At 47.0% G+C, this 20,483-nt stretch overlaps 1 protein-coding gene across 2 annotated transcripts in view; it reads right to left on the reverse strand.

The window, feature by feature from the left end:
- Positions 1-20,483, reverse strand: part of LOC147725374 (uncharacterized) — a 2,508,159-nt gene that overhangs the window by 2,104,711 nt on the left and 382,965 nt on the right. The gene's annotated exons all lie outside the window — the stretch shown is intronic.

A 20,483-nucleotide genomic window follows, 5' to 3' on the forward strand; every position in this document is an offset into this window, starting at 1 on the left:
CAACAGATTTTATTTTGCTTGCATGCTACTTCATCATTTGCACCTTGAAATAGTCAATACAGAGCTGTTTACATCTGCTACAAGAACAGGATTGCAGTGACCACCTTACACAACAGTCAATTGTACCGAATCCACTTTTATCCTCTACTACCTGGGAAATATATGGATTAAAAAGTATACACTCTTGTGCGTTTAAATATTTCAATGTTTAATTTGGCAGTAGTCGGATATTTCACAGACCACTGAAACATTTGAGAAGTCGTAATTGTAGGATTAAATTAGATTACATTAGATTAGATTACATTTATTCAGTGGTGGCTGGTATTTACCGCCGACGGGGGGCAGGGAGGATGGAGTGAAAATAAAATACACTTACCTGTCTGTTTGGCAATCATGCAGTTGATTGCATTTTTTAAAGATTAACAGAACTTAACTGTAATGTTTCAGTAGACCTGGACGGATGTAAACAATGGCAATTTATTAAAATAATTGTGAATAATTCTGGGGGGCCCAATGATTATTATTGTTTATTTATTCTGGGGGCGCAGCATTAAAAAGTTTTAAGGCCACTGTCATATGGGGTCAGCAAGTGTCTATGGCTAGTAGATCTAGAGGAAACGTCTGATTGAAGAAAATCAAGACCAAAACTGGAGGTGCCCTCTTGAATACTCATGCAGCCAGGCAGGTGAAGTAAGGAGGCGTCAGACCCTTTGATGTCGAGAAGATGGATTTATTACAATTGAATACACTCACGACTGGGAGAGCCCTGCAGCTGTGAATCCTGAGTCCAACCGAATAACGTTGATACACACAGCTGCTGTGCCGACCCGAACATGGAACCAAATAAAATGTATGTAATGTAAATGTAAATGTATAGGCATTTATATAGCGCACTACATACCCGTAGGGTCCCAAGGCGCTTCGACCGCTGCGAAACCCTTCCTGGCTTCCCTGAGAGATGGTCCCTTAATGGGTATCTCCAGGGTGAGACCAGGCATCCCCGGCGGTCTGGTGGGGCCGTTAGTGAAGATGAGGCAAGCTAATGCCCAGAGTTGCCGAGTGTGATCGCTGATCAGAGTGGGCACCGAGGCGAGAGAATTATCGAGTCCGCTGACCCTGGTCCAGAAACATGCCGCGCCGGGAATCGAACCCTGGTCCCGGGCCGTTCTTAACTACTACGCATAACCACATCACAAGAACATCTGTGATGTAGAGAGAGTGTGGTCTTGCGGAACCACCACGCTTAAATACAGACTACAGTTTCTCCCTGAAAAGTAGAAAGGAAATGTAAGAATCACATAAAGAAAATAACAGAAAAAAGAATATATACCAACAGTCATAAAATAAAAGAAGCAAAACAACTCAATCTATGGCAATTTATCCTAACACATAATATTAGAGCTTGAAAGGCAACCGTCTCTGACATCCCACACACCTCAGACATATCTCCTGTATAATGAGCTTGAGAAGTTTGTTACTCCACAATGGGTGCAGGTGTCCTGGGAGCCACCTCTGATTCCGGATGCACCTCCTTCCTCCGAAGCCAATCAAACCATTCCAAATGGTCACTACTACCAACTCCCTGTTAGTTTATAAAGTCCACTTGGGAACTAATAATTCGGACCAGGGACCATTTGTTCCACAATCCTTTGTTTTCGAGAAGAGCTGACCCTTGCTCACCTGTATCACAGCCACCAGCAAAGAAAACTTAAACCTGCCCTTCGCTAACTTTCCAGGATCTTTAATGAGCTCCTAGTCTCCTTTCTGCAAGGGTAGATTTTCAAAGTGCTTCCCTGCATCAAAAAGAACTTTCATACCAGCTTTTTTCTGATGTACCCAGGATTTAAGTATGTCAAAAGACTCCACATCCTAATTACCTTACCCACTTAACCAATTTGGAAATATACAAGTATGTGCCTTTCTACCCCTGAGATGGACAAATGGAGCTACACCTGTTGTGGAAATAAGGAGTAGTATTGTAAGACCACATTTTATTTTGTGTGAACTCTAAAGGATCTTGTCCATATGAGATTGCAGGTTGTATACTCTCCTTCACAATTCTGTTTCCCTCTCCACGAGACCACTGGAAGTGAGGGAATACAATGCCACCTTCAAATGACAGATATCATGCCGTTTAAGAAATGAACATATACCCTGAGAAGCAAAATGTGTCCCATTATCAGTGATAATGACTTTAGGTGAACCATCCACTACAAATACATTTTGCAGAAACTTTATAACATTATCAGTGGACGCCAAATCACAAAAACAATAGTAGATCCATTTGGTAAAATACAAGCTGAATAAAATACTTGTTACCAGGCCCACAATGTCCCACGGCTTGTCAGGAGATCGAACAGGATGAAGTGGCTTAGCCAATAATCTCCAATGCTTGTTCGACAATAAACATTCTGCACACTTATTAATCATACCTTTAACTTGAGATTCGAGGGAAGGCCATCAACAGTATTGTTGTAAAAGTCATCAAGTTATTGTGACACCTAAATGCCACTGATGAGCTGCCTGAATGATTGTCCTGAGTAAGCTCTCTGGAGGAACAAAGAGGTTATGACGCATAACCATGTCCTGAACACCAGACAATTCATCAGCCGCATTTGCAAAATTCCTCACCTCTGCAGAAAGAGTTCTGCGTTCAGGCCAGCTGCCAGCAATTCCTTGACCTGAGACAGTGACATCCTTAGAAATAAGCATTACTCCAGTCTCCTTCCGTTCCGTGCACATTCTAACACAACATTAACAGCTGCTACTGCACACTCAACATCTTCGGTCTCATCCTGTTTGTCATCCAACGCCATACTAGACAAACAATCTGCCCTGAAGTTTTTCCCTACAGGTATGTGCTTGATAACGAAATGATACTCTTGGAATTTAGATCACAGACAATCTAGTCTGGCAGAGGCTGTTTTGCCCCACTGCTACTAAGCATGTGCCTGAGTGGCTTGTGATCAGTATATAACTCAGTTTCAGTTTTCAAGCTTTATTCGGGTGCATGGAGAACAACCATAAAAGCACATTATAATACAAATAGAAAGGTTGCAGTTAAAATTCAATTAAAAAGATAGTGACTAAAACAGATAAAAACAAGTAAAAACGAATGACACGTTCACATTGTATGTTAAGTCTTTGCACATTGAACGATTCCAACCGTATACAAGATGCTAAACAAATGAACTCGGAAGGTAAAAGCAATATTAAGATAGCACAATCTAAGATCCAAGAGTTAAACACCCGGATCTAAATTTCAAAAGACTAGCATACCGCAGCGTGTTTTGACATAAACAATTCAGCCCAAGTTCTGCCTGTGTTTAATAACTAGTTTCAGAAATATTGCTACCAGTCTGGCAAAAGGTTTAGCGTCTAAGAATTGTAATGCCAAATAAGCTGGGCGGCACCTACGTAAGCCCATGACTTTAAGGATAGGCAAAAGCCAATAATGCCTCAGTTCCTTGTAAAACTTACAGAACAGTATGATATGAATTGTCGTTTGGGGTGAGCTGTCATCACAGGGACAAGGCTGAAGAGGTTTTTTCCAAATGTTGGTCTTAGGAAAAGTGACCAGATGGTGGAAGATGTCCAGTCTAAACCTCGTTAACAAGAATCTCTCATAGCCCGTAAAATTGTAGGTTAGATAGGGCTGGACCTTAAAAGATGTTTGTATCTGAAGTGAGTGCTGGACCGTGACATTTGAGACCTCACTAATAAGTCAAAGAGATTCTAAGTGGGCCAGGCAGATCTTTTTAAACTTCTTTCTCGGGATGACAGCTATTGAGGTGGGTGAGAGATAGTACTGAATCATGCCAAGGTCGATAAAGAATTTTCTAACATAAGCGATCCAGCCAATCTTTAGAGCCATATCTAGGGAAAGACAATCCTCTATGATTCCTCAGCAGAGTGGTCTCACGTGCCGTCCAAATGCGGTGCCACAAAAGAAGAGCCTGGATCCGAATCAGGTCTACTACATAGGACATGCCTACTTCCAAATGACAAGCATAAGTTGATGTGCCCTGAGGCACTGCCAAGAGGAAACGTAGAAAAGTGTTTTCCACTTTTTGCAGCTCCTCGACCTTGGCGTGTCCCCAAACCCCCGTCCTATAAAGTGCACTTGATATGCTTTTGGCTCTGTATATTGAGAATAGTTCTACAGTGGGGCGCCTGCCCAGTTTATTCGCAAACTTACATAATGCAGCAGTTGTTCTAATAAGGGACAGTTTTCTAGAATCTATGCCGGACTTCCAAGAGCATTTATGGTCAAATGTAATACCCAGGTAAGGATACGTAGGGGTCGTCTCTACTTTTTGTGAGTCGAGATACATAGGCTTGATGTTATTAGTTCTCGACCCTACTACCATCACAAAGGTTTTCTTAATGTTCACCTTTAGATCGAGAGTAGCCATAAATGTGTGGTATCTTGTAAGAGCACGCTGTAACTCCATGGGGGTGCGGGCCAGAATTACGGCGTCGTCCACATAGAGTAAAACCGGGATCGGGCGCTTGTTCATTTTGGGGAGGTCCTGGCTACCCGTCTGCATGGCTTTTTCAAGGCCATTAGTATACATGTTAAATAAAAACGGGGCCAGGACACAACCCTGCCTTACCCCTTGCTCTACTTTGAACGACTTTGTTAGTTCACCCCCCGTACCGTATCTGACTTTGGCTTTGGCATCTGAGTATAGTTCCCGCAAGAATGTTAAAAGAGGGGGCTCTATGCCCATGTTTGCTAAAATAGTCCACAGCTTGTTGTGGTTGACGCAGTCAAATGCTGCGGAGAGGTCAACTTATGCCATATAAAGGGCCCCTCCCTTAGAGCTTACATATTTCCCTGTCAATAAGGACAGATTAAGTGCTTGCTCAATGGTTCCCAATCCCTCCCGGAACCCGAATTGCAGGTCAGAAAGAACTTTGCTATCTGAAGCCCACGATTGGAGGCGCTCTGTTATGTTATGTTATGTTATTGTATGTTTTGTATAGCGCTCAGCTACTCCGAGGAGTGTCCTGGCGCTTCAAACCCGATGAGGAGCAGGGCAGGCAGAGGATGGCCGGTTCTACTGAACGAAATGCCAGGATTTCAGGTCTTTCCTAAAAGCTAGCAGGGTGACAGTCTTTCTCAGAGTGACCGGCAAGGAATTCCACAATTGTGGTGCTAGGCGTCTAAAAGAACGGCCTCCGATACGGACTCGCCGAATACCAGGAACGGCGGCCAAGGCCAGCGAAGCTGACCTAAGTGATCTAGATGGCTGGTAGAAGACCAGCCGCTTACTGATATACTTCGTGCCAGTTCCGTGGAGAGCTTTAAAGGCCAGCGTGAGCGTCTTGAAAACGATACGTTTCCGAATAGGAAGCCAGTGGAGAGTTTTCAGAAGATCTTTAGCACTGGCTCTCGGGTGAAGGCCAAAAACTGCGCACGCGGCCGAATTTCGGACTATTTGAAGACGTGATAGGAGATACTCCGGAAGTCCAAGATATAACGCGTTAGCATAGTCCAGGCGTGTATTAGTGCCTGCACTGTGATTTTTCTATGGCCAGGGGAGTGCAACGGAAGAAATTTCCTGAGCATCTTAAGAATGCCAAAGCATTTACCAACTAGGCCAAGAATCTGGGGCTTCAAAGTGAGGCAGTTGTCAATCATTACTCCTAGATTCTTGGCTGTGGCAGAAGCGGCGGAAGGAGGAGACATGGCCGCAGGCCACCAAGCCTTCCACCCAGGGTCCGAAAGGAAGCCAAAAAAGAGCACCTCTGATTTGTCCGAGTTGCACTTGAGGCTGTTTAGCTGGAACCATTTGAACACGGCCTCAAGGCCACCTTTAATACTCTCTCCATCAAAATCAGCACCCTTCATGCAAGAGGAGAGGAGCTGGGTGTCATCCGCATACAAAACGATCTGGGCACCGTATGACTCCACCAGTGTCGCCAAGGGGGCCATAAAGATGTTAAAGAGAGTAGGGCTCAAAATTGAGCCCTGAGGAATTCCTACCTGCAATGGCCGCACTACGGCAGAGTACGGAGGGGTCCAGACCGTTTGACGGCGGTCCTCGAGAAAGGACTCGAACCAGCTGAACACCGTCCCCCGCAGACCAATCTCACTGAGTCTTGAAAGGAGACCGCAGTGGGGGATGGTGTCGAAGGCCGCCGAGAGATCCAGCATTACCAACATCGCCTTTCCCCCGAATCCAGAACCTCCTTAATTGCCTCCGTAACTTCCAATAGAGCAGTCTCCGTGCTCATATTAGTACGGAAGCCGGACTGGGTGTTATGCAGGATGTTGTTGGTCTCAAGGAAGTTGGAGAGGGAGCAGTTGACATTCTTCTCCACGACCTTGGCAAATGCTGGAAGGAGAGAGATGGGCCTATAATTGGCATGTACCAAAGGATCCAGATTAGGCTTTTTAAGAAGCGGCAAAATAAGAGCCTGCTTCCAAGCCAAAGGGACCACTCCCGTGCTGAGTGAAAGGTTCAGCACAGGATTAATTAGGGCGTTGATAGCTTGTGCTGATTTTGCGAGAAATTTGGCTGGACAAGGGTCCAGAGGGGAACCTGATTTTAGTTTGGTCAGAAGACCCAATGAGGCTGACAGAGAGAGAGAGGGGAAGTTAAAAAGGGTAGGGCCGTCGGTAGAAAGGGGCGAAGAGGGGAGGACCGTAGTACCGGGAGCTACCGCTGCACCAGAAAGTAGAAAAGAGTCCTTAATGGACTTGATTTTATTTGCAAAGAAATCGGCTAGTTGGGTGACCCAGACTTCGGAAGAAGAGCAAGCAGGAGTGCTCGTAGTGGGGGACGTGAATTGCTTAACAATTAAAAATATTTCTTTGCTGGTATTTACAGCTGCTTCAATTCTTCTAGCTAGGTAGGCTTTTTTTTCCAAAATAATGTCACAGTGGTATAATTTGATAGATTCATTATAAGCCATCTTGGCTCTAGAATCATAGTGGCGGCGCCAGACCCTTTCGGCTCTCTTGCACTGCCACCGCTTCTCAACCAGCGCAGCCGTAAACCACGGGGCAGACGCGCGGCAGGTGGGCTTACGGGTAGTCACCGCCGGGGCTAATACGTCCAGTCTCTCCACAAACCAAGTCTGCAGGAGGTCGAGATCGCCTCAAGATTGCCTGACAGCTTGCAGTAATGAGATAATAGTGCTTGTGCAAGCATGTCAGGGGATACGCGATGATAGGCTCGCGAGGTCTGCGGGAGGCGGCTGTGCATACTGAAAGATAGCTTAGCAGAGTGAAAGACCTGAAAATTCACTAGGTAATGGTCTGACCACAGGACAGGGGCTGGGGAGGAGATACCAATTGGAATGGTAGAAAATATTTGGTCGAGCGTGTGACCTTTGTTGTGTGTGGGAACTGGGAGATAAGGAATGAGACAAAGTGGAGATGCGGTGTCAAAGAGCTTAACAGTGTCAGCATCATCTCTAGTGTCCATGTGAATGTTGAAGTCCCCCAAGAGAAGGCAGTGATCAGCTTTTAAACAAAGCGCTGAGACCACTGCGTGGAGCTCTTCGTGAAAGGAGCCAATGGGGCCAGGCGGTCTGTAAATCAGTAACCCTGAACAGGATTGATGAGGAGATGAGGAAAGGGAAAACCCCAAGGCCTCACACCCATGAATGTCGTCGGTTTCAATGATTGAGCAGGTGAGACGTTTGTCCACCACCATCGTGACGCCACCCCCCTTCCATTGACCCTGTCTTTCCTGAGAATAGCGTAATTGGGTGGGAGTGCGAAGGCTATGTCAGGGCCCGAGCAGTCATTCAGCCACGTCTCCGTTAAAAAAAGGCAGACGGGTTTAGTCTCGGAAAGTAAACAGTGAAGATCTAAGGCATGTTTACTCAAAGACCTGGTGTTCAGGAGTAAACAGGTGCTCATTTTAGGCAGGTTATTGGGGGTGGTAACAGGGGCATTTCTCGGTAACCAGTCGCAGCCAGGGCACCGCCTCTTGCCTCTGGGTCGACTGGGGAAAACAGTACAACAATTCCCAGCCTTACCCCTAAGAGTGATGAGCTCATTCAAAGTATATTTCAGCATGATGCCGTTAAGAAGGAGCAGATCTCCAGCCCGCCCTCCGGGACGCTGGCGTGCACAGACGGGCTTTCCTTAGGCGCTCCTTTGGCGCGAATGAGGCGCGACCGCTGTACGTGTTCGCTGCGCGAAGTCTAGGGCCTCTAAATTTATGGCGTTGCAGGTGAGAGAGACCGCACCACTAGTCAGCAACCCCAGCTGGGCGTGCCTCCCCCCAATATGGCCGCTAGCAAGGTAATAAACCTACAGGTCCCAGAATCCCCTTCGGCTCCAAATCAGCTGTGAGGGTAGGGGACAATGAAAGAAAGTGTTGTGCGGCGCAATTTCCAAAGGTAGAAGTGTACAGGTGAAGATCGTACCAAAGACAGTAGAGGAGCAAGATGTTACCCGGCTTCCCGCCTCAGGTAACAAAAAATAAAGTCAGAAGTGCATAGCTAAACACAATGAATGCAGAAAGTTAAAACGCTAGTAATCAGCGACAAACACACAAAATGTTAAAAATTGAACTAGTCCTTGGCAAACAGTCATCAGAAAAAGGCACCACTCGCCCGCACCCTGCAACCACCTCAGGCTTAGCGAGAGGGGTCAGAGATAACACGACCGGCCACATTCCCCAATGAATCCAAGAGGGATATTGGACGATAACAAGATGGGAGTTGGCGGTCCCCCTTCTTGAAAATAGGCACGAGAATTGACTGGGACCATGATTCAATAAGCCCAAGGTCACATGTTGCTTGAAGGACCCTGGTTAAAATTGGGGACCACAGATCCATGCTGTACTTAAAAAGGTCAATTGGGACCCCATCAGGGCCTGGCGCCTTGCCGTTATTACTGGCTTTTAGGGCGAGTTCTACCCCCTCGTGGGTAATATGGATAGGCAACGGGAAGTGCATTTGTTCTGGCCCAGTTGAAGCTGGTCGATTTGCAGTTAAAGGGAGGCTGAATATCCGCTCAAAATACTCAACCCACGACTGCTCATCAACCGCAACTTCAGTACTGGGGTTATCCGAAGTAATTGATAAGAAAGGGGACTTCACAACTCTCCAAAACGCGGTACTATCTCTTAAAGTACAGGATATATGGAGTTGTGACCAGAGTTCTTGTTTGAGAGTGTTATTTCTGATTTTTAATGCCTGATTATAAGTCTTTCTAAGAACTGCAATTTCCTTTGGCATTCTGTCTTTACTACTTAGGGCTAGTTTCAGGTTCCGATGGGCTTTTGTGCAGGAACTATCAAACCACCCGTTAGCACTAATTTTACCAGTTTTCGTTTTAATGAAAAGGTTGTCCTTGATTGCTATCAGCAATTTGGAAAAATTAACCAGTATTACCTCACTTGTAGTTGCTGGGTCTAAACAATTTGCGAACTCCTGCCTAAAACTTGTAACCAAGGTTCTTGTAATAGCCAGCGGATCCACTTTCTCCGATCTTAATGAGTAGCCATTTACTCTGTCCATTATAAGGTTATTCTGGGTCAGAAGGATTTCTACATTGGGCCTCTGATAATGCTTGGGGGATTTTAAGGTGATGCTGTTCGGGTAGTGGTCATGACAGCGATATCATGTGTTTTGCAGTTTAGGAGGGCCATTCCCACTGTCCCAGATATAAATATAAAATTTATTATACTAAGCCTTCCTCTACCATTGTAGGTAGGAACAACAGGTGCAGGAGGGTTTACTAAATTATTAGCGATGGTAAGATCTAAGCCACACAGGGTTTCGTTCAAGATGTTCCCAACTGCAGTATGAGGAAAGTGGGTTATCGGATCGCTGTTTCCATCCGCTATACCACATAGTAGGTTGGCGCTATGCTTGCACAAGGTCTGATTGAAGTCCCCACCCCAAACTATGTTCAGCTCCTTGCGGGCCTTAGTGATTAGTTCGTGGAGACAGAGGCCTATTTCCTTAATTACACTTATTAGGTCATCCATGGGTAGGTTATTATATAAATACACTATTACCAGAGCATTAGCACTAGTTTGGTGCAGAATAAGTATTTGATAGTTTGGTTCCAGTTTTACTGAATCAATTCATTGGAGTGGTAGGGTGTTGGATACATATATGACCAATCCCCCCTTTGCCCTACCAGAGGGAGATGGTAAGGCTAGAGAAGAGAAAGTTCTATAACCTTGGATATGAAGCTCCACCATAGCCCACGTTTCCTGTAAACCCAACACATTATAGTCGTGGATGAAATCTAACCAAATATTGTTTCCAGCCTTTACGTGGAGACCCGCGACATTCCAAAACAGAATGCCCAGCGAGGGGTCACCCCGAGTTGTTCCCGGTTTATGGGCTACTTCCACGTGTTCCACACGGGAACTGGCCTGTGCAGAATTTGGTAGTGCTTCGTTAATTAATTCACCACTTTGTTCCAAGTTATCTAAGGGTAAAGAATTAACGGAATCGCTAGGGCCTATGGGTTCAGTCAGAGCCCTTACAGCGAGTCAATCTACCTGCTCCAGATCCGAGAGCTTATCAAAATAATTAAAGGTTGGGATATTATATCTTTCCCCCCCGACCTCTGAGTATGGTCTGTTAGCTTGTCCCTTATTGTAGTTGATAGATTGGAATGAAAGTAGTTGGGGGTAGAAAAAGCTCAAGTCCCTGGTGAGTATCTTGCCATCGCTAAACTGGGAAGGCCAGGTGGAGATGTATTCTACGACCAGTCTGTCCCTGAAGTTTACCACAACGCAATCCCCCGGGAGATCCTTTTTTCTGTGGCCCAACCAGCTGAGTCTCCTTGCAAATAATATGGGCCCTGACATATCAGGAGGCAGGGGCCTGTTCTTGTTAAGCCAGTGGGCCACTTTATTTCGAAGCTCGGGGAATGATTAGATCTTCCTTGGGGTAGTTCTGGGACACCTACTAGTACTACCGTATAGGGTAGAGATCAATGCGTGACAAAGTCCTGCTTGGTTTTCTGGTTGGGGAAGGGTCCTTTACTGCTCTTCGGTTCTCTTTTAAATGTCTCTCCTGATTCGTGCCCTGATCTAAGGTGCCCTCTACATTTTCCAGCTCCTTAGAATCCACTGCCCTTAACGTTTTATGTGGGGGTCTACTCGTGATGTCCGCAGTGGTCGTTGTATGTTTAGCTATGGTTCTGCCCTCAGGTAGAGGCTGAGTCCTGTTACTTGTAAGTGTGTTCTGTGTAGTGAAACGAGTTTGTTTAATAGTGGGCATTGGATTCGCTACATCAGATGGTTGCCCTAGTGTAATCTGGCGGCTAAGCAAAACTTTCTCCAGGTTGTCTACTTTATCTCCTATACACTTTACTCTTTCCAAGAGTGGAGCCATTAGAGATTTCATTAAATGCTCTATTTTATTCAATAGGCCCTCATTATGTAAAGGGAAGAGTAAGGAGCTGGGTGGATTATCATTATTTCTGTCTTTAGGACTGCTGTCTTTACTTGGATCAGGTGTTACAACAGGGGGGCCTTTTTTAGTGTTTGGACCCTGTGTTTTGGCTACTGTTGCAGGTGCCTTTTTTGTTTCTGTATTAGCCCTCCCACGTTTAGATTATCATTACTAACTAAATGTTCAGGGTTAGAATTCTTTGTATTAAGTTTGGCTTTTTGCCCTCTGGTTGTAACCCTCGGAGTGACATTCCTTATATTTAATAGGGAGGCGGGAATAAGGATTGGGCTTGTAGGAGCATCACCTGACCCAATAGCTATAGGGTCCTCAACCTATAACTCAAACTGACGTCCCCAAATATCTGACCGAATTTCTGAATAGTCCACACACACGCGAGAGCTTCACGCTCAATGGTGCTGTAACGTGTTTCTGCTAGTTGTAGAGTCCAGGAGGCAAAAGCAACTGTGCGTTCTTTACCTGCAACCCACTACCCCAACGGTGCTCTAAGACAAGTAATGCTGGCATCAACAGTCACAAAACATTTGTGACCGTCCTGAAATTAACGTAAAGCTGGAGAAGCTTTACTCGTTCAAAAACAAGATGGAGTTTGTCTGTCCATAACAAACTTAACACTTTTCCTTAGAAGTGCTCTCAGAGGTTCTACGTTTTGTGCTTAACCCTGCACAAAATGGGCATAGTATTCTGTGAGCCCTCAGAAGGATCGAAGAGCTTCCCTATCTTGAGGCGGTGCAGAATCCCTAATGGCTTTATTGAGTGGAAACGTGGGTTTTATACTCTCAGACGAAAGTGTATGGCCTAAATACTCAACTTCCTAAACAGCAAATTTGCACTTCACACGCCTGACAGTCATTCCAGACTCATCAATCTGGCCTCTCCTGACCTCTCCTGATAGCTAAAACTATGGGAGAAAATTATTTAGAGAAATCGCAAGATGCAAAGATACCCTTAGCACACAAACTGTTTAGAACACCAGGGGGGGTGATAGAGGGCGCACGGCAAGATGGCTGCTCTGTAGAGCAGCTCCGCCGGCCAAGCCCATAATCCTTCCATTATCCTGCACCACCCGCCTTCGTTTAAGGCCATTTTAGCGAAGTCTACGCTGTGAAGGAGTGTGGCATATTCTGGCAAGAAATTTATTTATTTATTTGAAAGTTTTATATAGCGTGAACAAGATCTTTGCAGATATCAGAGCGCTTTACAAGGACAAGGGGGTGATAGAATAATAGAATGTAATAGTTGAGGTAGTTAGGTACAAGGTGCATAGTTACATAGGTAGGTCAAAATACAAGAGGTAGGTCAAAGTTGAGGTAGTGTAGGTACAAGGTGCATAGTCAAACAGGTGCGCCAATAATATAAAAGTACAAAAAGAAGGAGCATATACTTGTTTAAGCGTGCTTAAAATGCTTTTGGAGATAGCAAAAAGGTAGGCATAGTTGAGGTAGGTGAGTACAGGGTGTATAGTCACACAGGTGCATCAGTAGTACAAGAGTAGGAATAGTTGAGGTGGTGTAGGTACAGTATGCAAAGTCAGACAGGTGCGTCAACAATATAAAAATATACAAAGAGGGAACGTATACAATCAAATAAGTCGATAATACAAGTAATACAAATAGTCCAAGGGGTCAGGCAGGTAGTACAGAGCGGATTCTTGAGAAATACAGAATAATTGATCATGTGTATTTAGCCATGAGGATCGCTTTTACTTCTTTCTTAAAAAGTTTGTTGGAGGAGATGAGCCTGGTTTCAGGAGGGAGTGAGTTCCAGATCCTGGGCGCCATTCCTGAGAAGGAGCGTTTATAGGTTTTTTCCTTCCGAAATCTTCGAGGCTTCAGCAGAAGATTGTTTGTGCTTCAAGTAGTTCTAGAGCCACCAGAAATTGTCAGCTTTTGAGTGAGGTAGGCGGGTGAGTTTATGTGTACAGCCTTGTGTGTCATGCAGGCGATTTTCAGATGTATTCTGGCTTCAAAAGGTAGCCAGTTCAGGGATTCAAAGTCAGGGGAAATATGCGAGTGTTTTTTTGAGCCAGTGATGAGTCTCGCTGCAACGTTAAGGAACGCTCTTAGGGGTGCCGTTGTAGTTAGGGGGAGCCCGCAGAGGGCGGTGCTACCGTATTCTATGTGCGGGATGACTATAGATTGTACTGCAGTTTGGAAGTCTTTGGCTTTCTCAAGGTATTGATTTGGAAGTTCGCTCCTTTGGTTGCCTTGCTGATGTGCTGCTGCATGTTGAGATTGGCGTCGTGTTATGCCTAAAGATTTTGCTGAGTCTACGATGGTAGGTTGTACATTTAGAGCCGTTAGGTGCTTAAGCCATGTTTGAGCGGTAGAGATTTTTGCGGGAGGTGAGATCAGGAGGAACTCAGTCTTCAGCGCATTGAGTTTGAGGTGATTCTCGGCAAGCCAGGATTGGGTGTTTCTGATCGTGGTGTTCAGAAGCATGATGTCCTTGGGAGATTGTACTTTTGAGATAAAGTTGGGTGTCGTCGGCATACATGTGAAAGTGAACATTGGATGCTTGTAGCAAAGTAGTGAGAGGTTCCATAACTAGGTTGAACAGTGTTGGGGAGAGGGAGGATCCTTGAGGGATGCCTATCGATACAGGTACCGGAGAGGACATCAGGTTGTTGCTTTTGAATCTCTGAGACCGGTTGTGTAGAAAGGAGGTGAACCACTTGAGAACAGTCCCAGATATGCCCATTCTTGCGTTTAATAGTTCGAGTAGGTTCTCATGTTTAACTGTGTCGAATGCTGAGGAGAGATCAAGAAGGATGAGGAGGCAGGTATCGTTTTGGTCTAGGATTTGGAGGGCGTCGTCAACTATGTGAGTCATAGCAGTTTCGGTACTGTGCCCTGCTCGGAAGCCTGATTGATGAGGGTTGAGGAGATCAAACTTATCTACGTGTTTAGTCAGTTGTAGCTGTACGCATTTTTCCAACAGTTTAGCGAGAGTGAGGATATTTGTAATAGGATGGTAATTGTTTAGATCAGTGAGGTCTGCTGTTGGTTTTTTTAGTAGCGGTGTGACTTGTCTGACTTTGAGGGCGTTAGGGATGGATCCTTGTTGAAGAGAGCTATTGATAATCTTAGTCCAGAGTGGGAGGAGCAAAGGGGTAAAGTTTTTTACAGCGTTAGCAGGGAGGGGGTCAGTGAGGTGATTGGATGGTTTCAGGGTGCTGAGCAATCTGCCAATTTCTTCTTCGGAGTAGGTGCCAAAGGATGACCATGTAGCATTGTTCTTTGGTTCAGACGCTGCTGTGTGTTGGGGGTTGGGGTAAAGGATTGCGTCATTGAGGAGATCGCTTCTTATGTTGTCGGTTTTTTGGTTAAAGAAAGCAGAGAAGTCTTCACAGGGAGGTGTAACGCCCATGGTGCTGAGTGTCTGGGGTTGTTCTTTGGATTGTGTTCTGATTAGCTCAAACTGTTTTCTTGGGCGGTTTTTTGCTTGGGCGAGCTGGAGGCTGAAGAAATCTCTTTTTGAGCGTTTTATTTTCCTGAAGTAGGCGTTTCTCTGTTTCTTCAGGGTTTTTAGGTGCAGTGCAGAGGGGGCTGATCTCCAGGTGCGCTCTGCCATTCGCATGGCCCGTCTATCTTCATTGAGGCTCCCGTCATACCATGGGTTGGAGATCTTGGACGAAACTCTTTTCAGTTGCATGGGTGCAGCCTCATTAATTATTGTGGTCATAGCATTGAGATAGTGGTCAGTCAGGAGTTGAACGTCCGTAGCGCCGGAAGGGGGAAGTAGGAGATTGCAGCTGTTAGGCGGTAAGGAGTTTGGGTTGAGTTTCTTCATGTCTCTTTTCCAAACTTTGGGCTTAGAGGGTTGAACTGGGTTAAATTTAATTTTTTCATTGATAAGGAAGGAGACAATATGAGGATCTGACCAGTCACAAGGTTGGATTGACTCAAGTTGAATAGCGTCCTCTTTGGAGATGATAAGGTCGAGGATAGAACCTTTCTCATGGGTCGGGCTATTGCATATTTGGGTGAGATCAAGTGCGTTGAGGACGTTTTTGAGGCTATTTACCACTGTGTCACTGCTGTCATTCCAATGTAGATTGTAGTCGCAAGGAAAATTTGGGTGTTTTGCCGTCCTGAGTTGGTTGAGATTGTGTCCATGAGTTGTTGGGAGAAGGAGAGCTTGTCCCCAGGTGGGTGGTATATGATGTGTAGTGAGCATACCCGTTTGCTTTCGCTGATGACATCAAGGCAGAGGTATTCACAGGAAGTAAGAGAGGGGGCGGACGCTTTAATAACTGAGAGGTTGCTTCTGTAAATACAGGCAATTCCACCGCCTGTCTTTTTGGTCCTGTCAAGTCTAATGATACAGTAGTTGGGGGGACTAGGATATCCATGATAGGTGTAGAAGAATCAGACAACCATGTTTCAGTCAGAATGGCTAGATCCGGTTCCAGAGAAATGATGAGATCGGCGACCCCCGCGGAATGTCTTTGGGCCGATCTGCAATTGAGAAGTATGCATTTGAGTCTAGGGGTGCAGAGGGTAGAGGAAGGTTCTATAGTGAGGGGTACATTTGTGAGGTTGTTGGGGACGGAGCCTCTGTTGTTATGCGTGTGGTGCCTGAGGGGGTTAGAGATAATCGTTGGGATGGACAGATGGTTGGTGGCTAGGCGATTTTGGGGAGCCGGGACGTAAGAGTGGAGAAGGGTGTGTATGTCATGGTCTGAGATCGTATTGGTAGTGCGTCTGGGGCGATTGGTGGTATTGCGAGAGGGGATAGAGGTCCAGTGTGGGGAGTGTTGTGTGATAAGGCGAGTAGGAGGTGAGGAGGAAGTGTTGTTAGGTGTAAAGGAAGTATTGCGATTGGTGGTATTGCGATTGGTATTGCGATTGGTGGTATTGCGAGAGGGGATAGAGGTCCAGTGTGGGGAGTGTTGTGTGGTAAGGCGAGTAGGAAGTGAGGGGGAAGTGTTTTTAGGTGTAAAGGTGGTGGTGGGAGGGGGTGTCTGGGGTGTGTGGGGTGTGTGATGAGCAACTCTTTGATGGAGTTTAGTTCTTCTTTCATTTGGAGGAGGGTGGACATAATCATGTCCAGCGTGGTGTTGGGCGCGGAGTAGGGGAAGGGTACTGGCGGTGAACAGGCGTATGGGTTGCTGGAGAAGGGGGGGAATCGGGGTGGAGAGGTGGAGCTGGTGAAGGGGTTGGAAGTGTTAGAGAGAGGATTGGTGTTAGGGTTGGTGTTGGCGTTATTGGGCAGGGCATTAGTGCTAAGAGGGGAAGGGTAAATGGGGGCGGTGTGGAGGCTGGGGGTTGCGGAGGTGGAGGTGGGATAGTGGGGAGTGAGAGTGGGGGGTGAGAGGTTGAAGGAGGGGTGAAGGCTAGGCGTGACGGGAGTGCTAAGTGTGGGGGGGAGATAGGCGGAGAGAGAGTCATGTTGTGTGGGGTGCAGTTGGGGGAGGAGGGGTGTTCTGAGAAGATTGGTGTGAAGGACGGGACGGGAGTGCAAAGTGTGGGGGGGGATATGGGAAGATGAGCGGAGGTACGAGGGTTGGTAGGGGGGATGGGGGAGCGGGTGGTGTATGAGGGGGAGAGATCTATGTCTGTGATTGAGGGGTGAGGGGTAGCTGCAGCAGGTGGGTAATGGACTATGGTGCTGGGTGTAAAGGTGAGGTGAGTGTCGTTCTGGTGCTGAACTGGGTTAGGAGGGTTGTGGGTGGGTGCTGTGAATTCAGGGGTGATAGGACCGGGGGTGATATGAGTGTGAGTCCGAGGATTGGATAGGTGTTCTTTGAAAGTGGGGAACAGGTTGTCAAGTAGTTCCAGGTTCCTGTCTGTCGATTGAATTAGGACAATCCCGTTATTGTAAATAGTGATGGTGGTTCTGCCTGGGAAGAGTTGGGATGGTGTGATGGAGAGTGTTAGGCCATGGGCGGATGGATTTCCTGGTGGTGGAGACGGTGAGTAGGGTGAGGAACGCTTTTTTTCATTGAGCTCTGCGTGTGGTGTGGAAGATGATATCGGTGTTCAAGGGTCCATTGACCGATGAGAAGTAGGTGTCGGCAAAGGGGGTTTCTGGGTGGGACCTAAGGAAGTCGTGTTTAAAGCGTTTAGCGGCTTTTTTGGTGAGCACGGGTGGGTAGTTGATTTTATATGTGTGCTTGCCGATGGGATCCATGTTGGTATGGCGGTATAGGTAGTGCGGGAGGGTGAACAATAATGATATGCAGGAGCAAGATGCAAATGCAAACACAACAGGTTACATGGATCAAAAATGGCACTAGTGGGCAAAAGTGACACTAGTGAGCAACCAGAATATAAGAGGTAGCAATCGGTGCATTACAGGAGAGAAAAGTGAAATGGGTGCAGGTTGCATAAATGTGCTGAATACAAGATACAAATGCAAACAACAAGTTACATGGATCAAAAATGCCCTAGGGAGCAAAAGTGTGAAGGAGTGTGGCATATTCTGGCAAGAAATTGCTGACGGCGGTGCCAAAGTTACTGCAGATCGGAGGCGAGCGAGGTCCCTGGCCTGCAGCAGCAACGTCACGGACAGCGACCAGCCTCTGTGGTGAGGACTGACTGGGGTGGGCCGCGAGGGGTGCCGGCTTTGTGCTGCAATTGGTGTGGGGGGCACGGCGCTGCTAGACCCATGCCCCGGGGACTGTGAGGTAAAAGCTGAGGGCCGGTAAGCTCCTGGCACTGAGAGGAACCGTGATGAAGGGGTAGGCCACTCTCGGCTCTCATGGCCCGCCGGTGCGGGTGTGTGGGAAGTTGTGCTGCCCTCCTTCGCTCGCGGCTGGGGGCTAGATCCTTGCAGGGCTGTCTGTGTTCTGTGCCGAGCAGCGGATTAGCGGCTCCCCGGTGTGTGCGCTGCAGCCCTACCTTCCTGCTGTGTGGTGTGGCGTCCGTTGGTGCACGGGGGGACATCCCGCTGAGTGCCTGCGATTACTGCCTGTTGCCGCCCAGGAGTGGTTCCCTTATGCGGATGGCGGCGCCATTTGCCCAGAGGAGACTGAGGCAGTCTGTGGGCTGGTGACATCTGTACCCTTCATTCTGCCTTTGAGGATTTTGAGCGCTGTGATGCAGTGGCGCTTTGTAGTGGATCCAGTGCATTTGCAACTCACCCCTGTGGTGGGGTCCTGTGAGGTGCTGCTCTGATGCCGATCTGCTTTGCTGTCCTCCTTCCTCCTCAGTATTGCGGTTGTGGTTTAGTGTGGAAGTGAAACCCATAGCGTTGCCCCATCTGAGAGTGAGGCCTTGCAGCCCTCCCTGACTATCATCTATGTCGCATTGAATCCCTGCCTCTCATCGGACTGGCATCACTGCTTCATCTTAGCATGTTCATTTTGCTGCATTGTTTCCTCCATTGCGCAGCTGTGCCTCTATTCTGACCACGAACAGGGCCTATATTTCTCCTGCTGGCCCCGTTTTGACTAGTGTTTTTCTATCTCGCTGACATTTTTCACTGCGGGCGGTCCTGGCAGGTAATATTGGTGGCGATTTGGGGGCACATTGACAAAACCGTAGTACTACAATCTGCTCAGTATCTCCTTCTTTTCACCATCTCATCAATCCTCTGTGTGCCATGTTGCCTGACATAGAGGGACTCACCTCCTTTTTTATTTTTCTGTCCGGGCCTTGCTCCGACTAATTTAAGCTTAGTCACCATCATGGGCAAATCCGAACGTGGCCAGCCGCGGCTCACATTGGAGCCACGTAAGACCAGCTGGGCCTCTCAACATGCAGCCTCTGACTCTCCTAGCGGTCCAGGCTAGTCTTCAGTCCATAGATGGTAAGATTGATCATTTGAATCTATGCATGGCCCACATGTCCACGAAACTGGATAAGCATGTGCAACGTCTGGGAGAAGCAGACCCGCATATCAGACGCGGAGGATGGTCTGCAACAAGTTAATGCAAAAGCGGCATCTATTGAAGAAGGTGCTGGAAGTCATACATGCCCGTAATGAAGACATGGAAGCTAGATCGCGCCGCAAAAATGTCCGCATTATGGGCCTATCAGAATCCACGAACACAGGACGTTTAGAAACATACGTGGAGAATCTTCTTCATGATCTCTTCGGGGCGGACCAGTTGTCTCAGGTCCTGACAGTGGAACATGCTCATCGTTCTCTGGCTGCCTGCCTACCTCAAGGTGCACCTCCACGCCCTATCATTGGTCGCCTTTTGAATTATAGAGACAGGGACACTGTGCTCCGGCTGGCACCCGAGAAGGGCTCCATCACGCATCAAGGGAACAATCTAACCTTTTACCCTGATTTCACGGTGGTGGTTCAAGAGGCTCGAAGAGAGTATCAACCTGGAAAAAAAACTTCTCATCGCAGCAAAAATACCTTATGCCATGCTGTACCCGCAAGGTTGCGCATAGAGGACAATGGGAAACACAAGATCTTCACTTGCCTGAAGTCGGCGATGACGTTTGCTAAGAACATTACACAACGCAGTCGCTCCCCCACCTCTGGTGTGGGGCCTGATGCCGGAGGAAGTAGTGAACTGACAGATGAGTGATAGTGTCCACTGTCAGCATGTCATGTCTCAACTTTGTTTATTGTGTTATTGCTGAGCTGCATTGTCGTCCATTACCTGCACTGCCACACTGGACTTAACATCAGTGTGTTGATAACTGAGATGTACTGTTATAATGCTATCACTGATGTTTGGTGGAAATATTTGCTTAGCGCTGATAGTTCAGTTATTGCTAGGTGACGTAACAATTAGCAAGCAGGTGTTTAAATGATGGCTTGGCCACCTCCTGTTCTCACTGGGAGGGTTACTGTGCTCAGGCACCCCCCCCCTTATGATAAATCCCCGCAACTGGATTCTCCCTTGGTATTACACTTGGGAATTGTTCCTGGAGGTTTGGGAAGGCTTTGGCATGTTGGGGCCGCTAAAGTTGGTGGGGGGCTTTGGGGGGAGGTGGGGTGAGGGGGGTGTGATGGGGGTTTTTAACATGACTGACTTTGTTTTTAAATCCTTCAACAGCGGAATGTATGTGCGTTCAAACACCCACAGCAGTACTTGCTTCCATGTGAGGATAGGCTTTTTGAAGCATTGGGCTATGTGCGTCTCAGATATAGTTTGCTGTAATTGTACA

Source organism: Lissotriton vulgaris, chromosome 3_2 (genome assembly GCF_964263255.1).
Source record: "Lissotriton vulgaris chromosome 3_2, aLisVul1.2, whole genome shotgun sequence".
NCBI lineage: Eukaryota > Metazoa > Chordata > Amphibia > Caudata > Salamandridae > Lissotriton > Lissotriton vulgaris.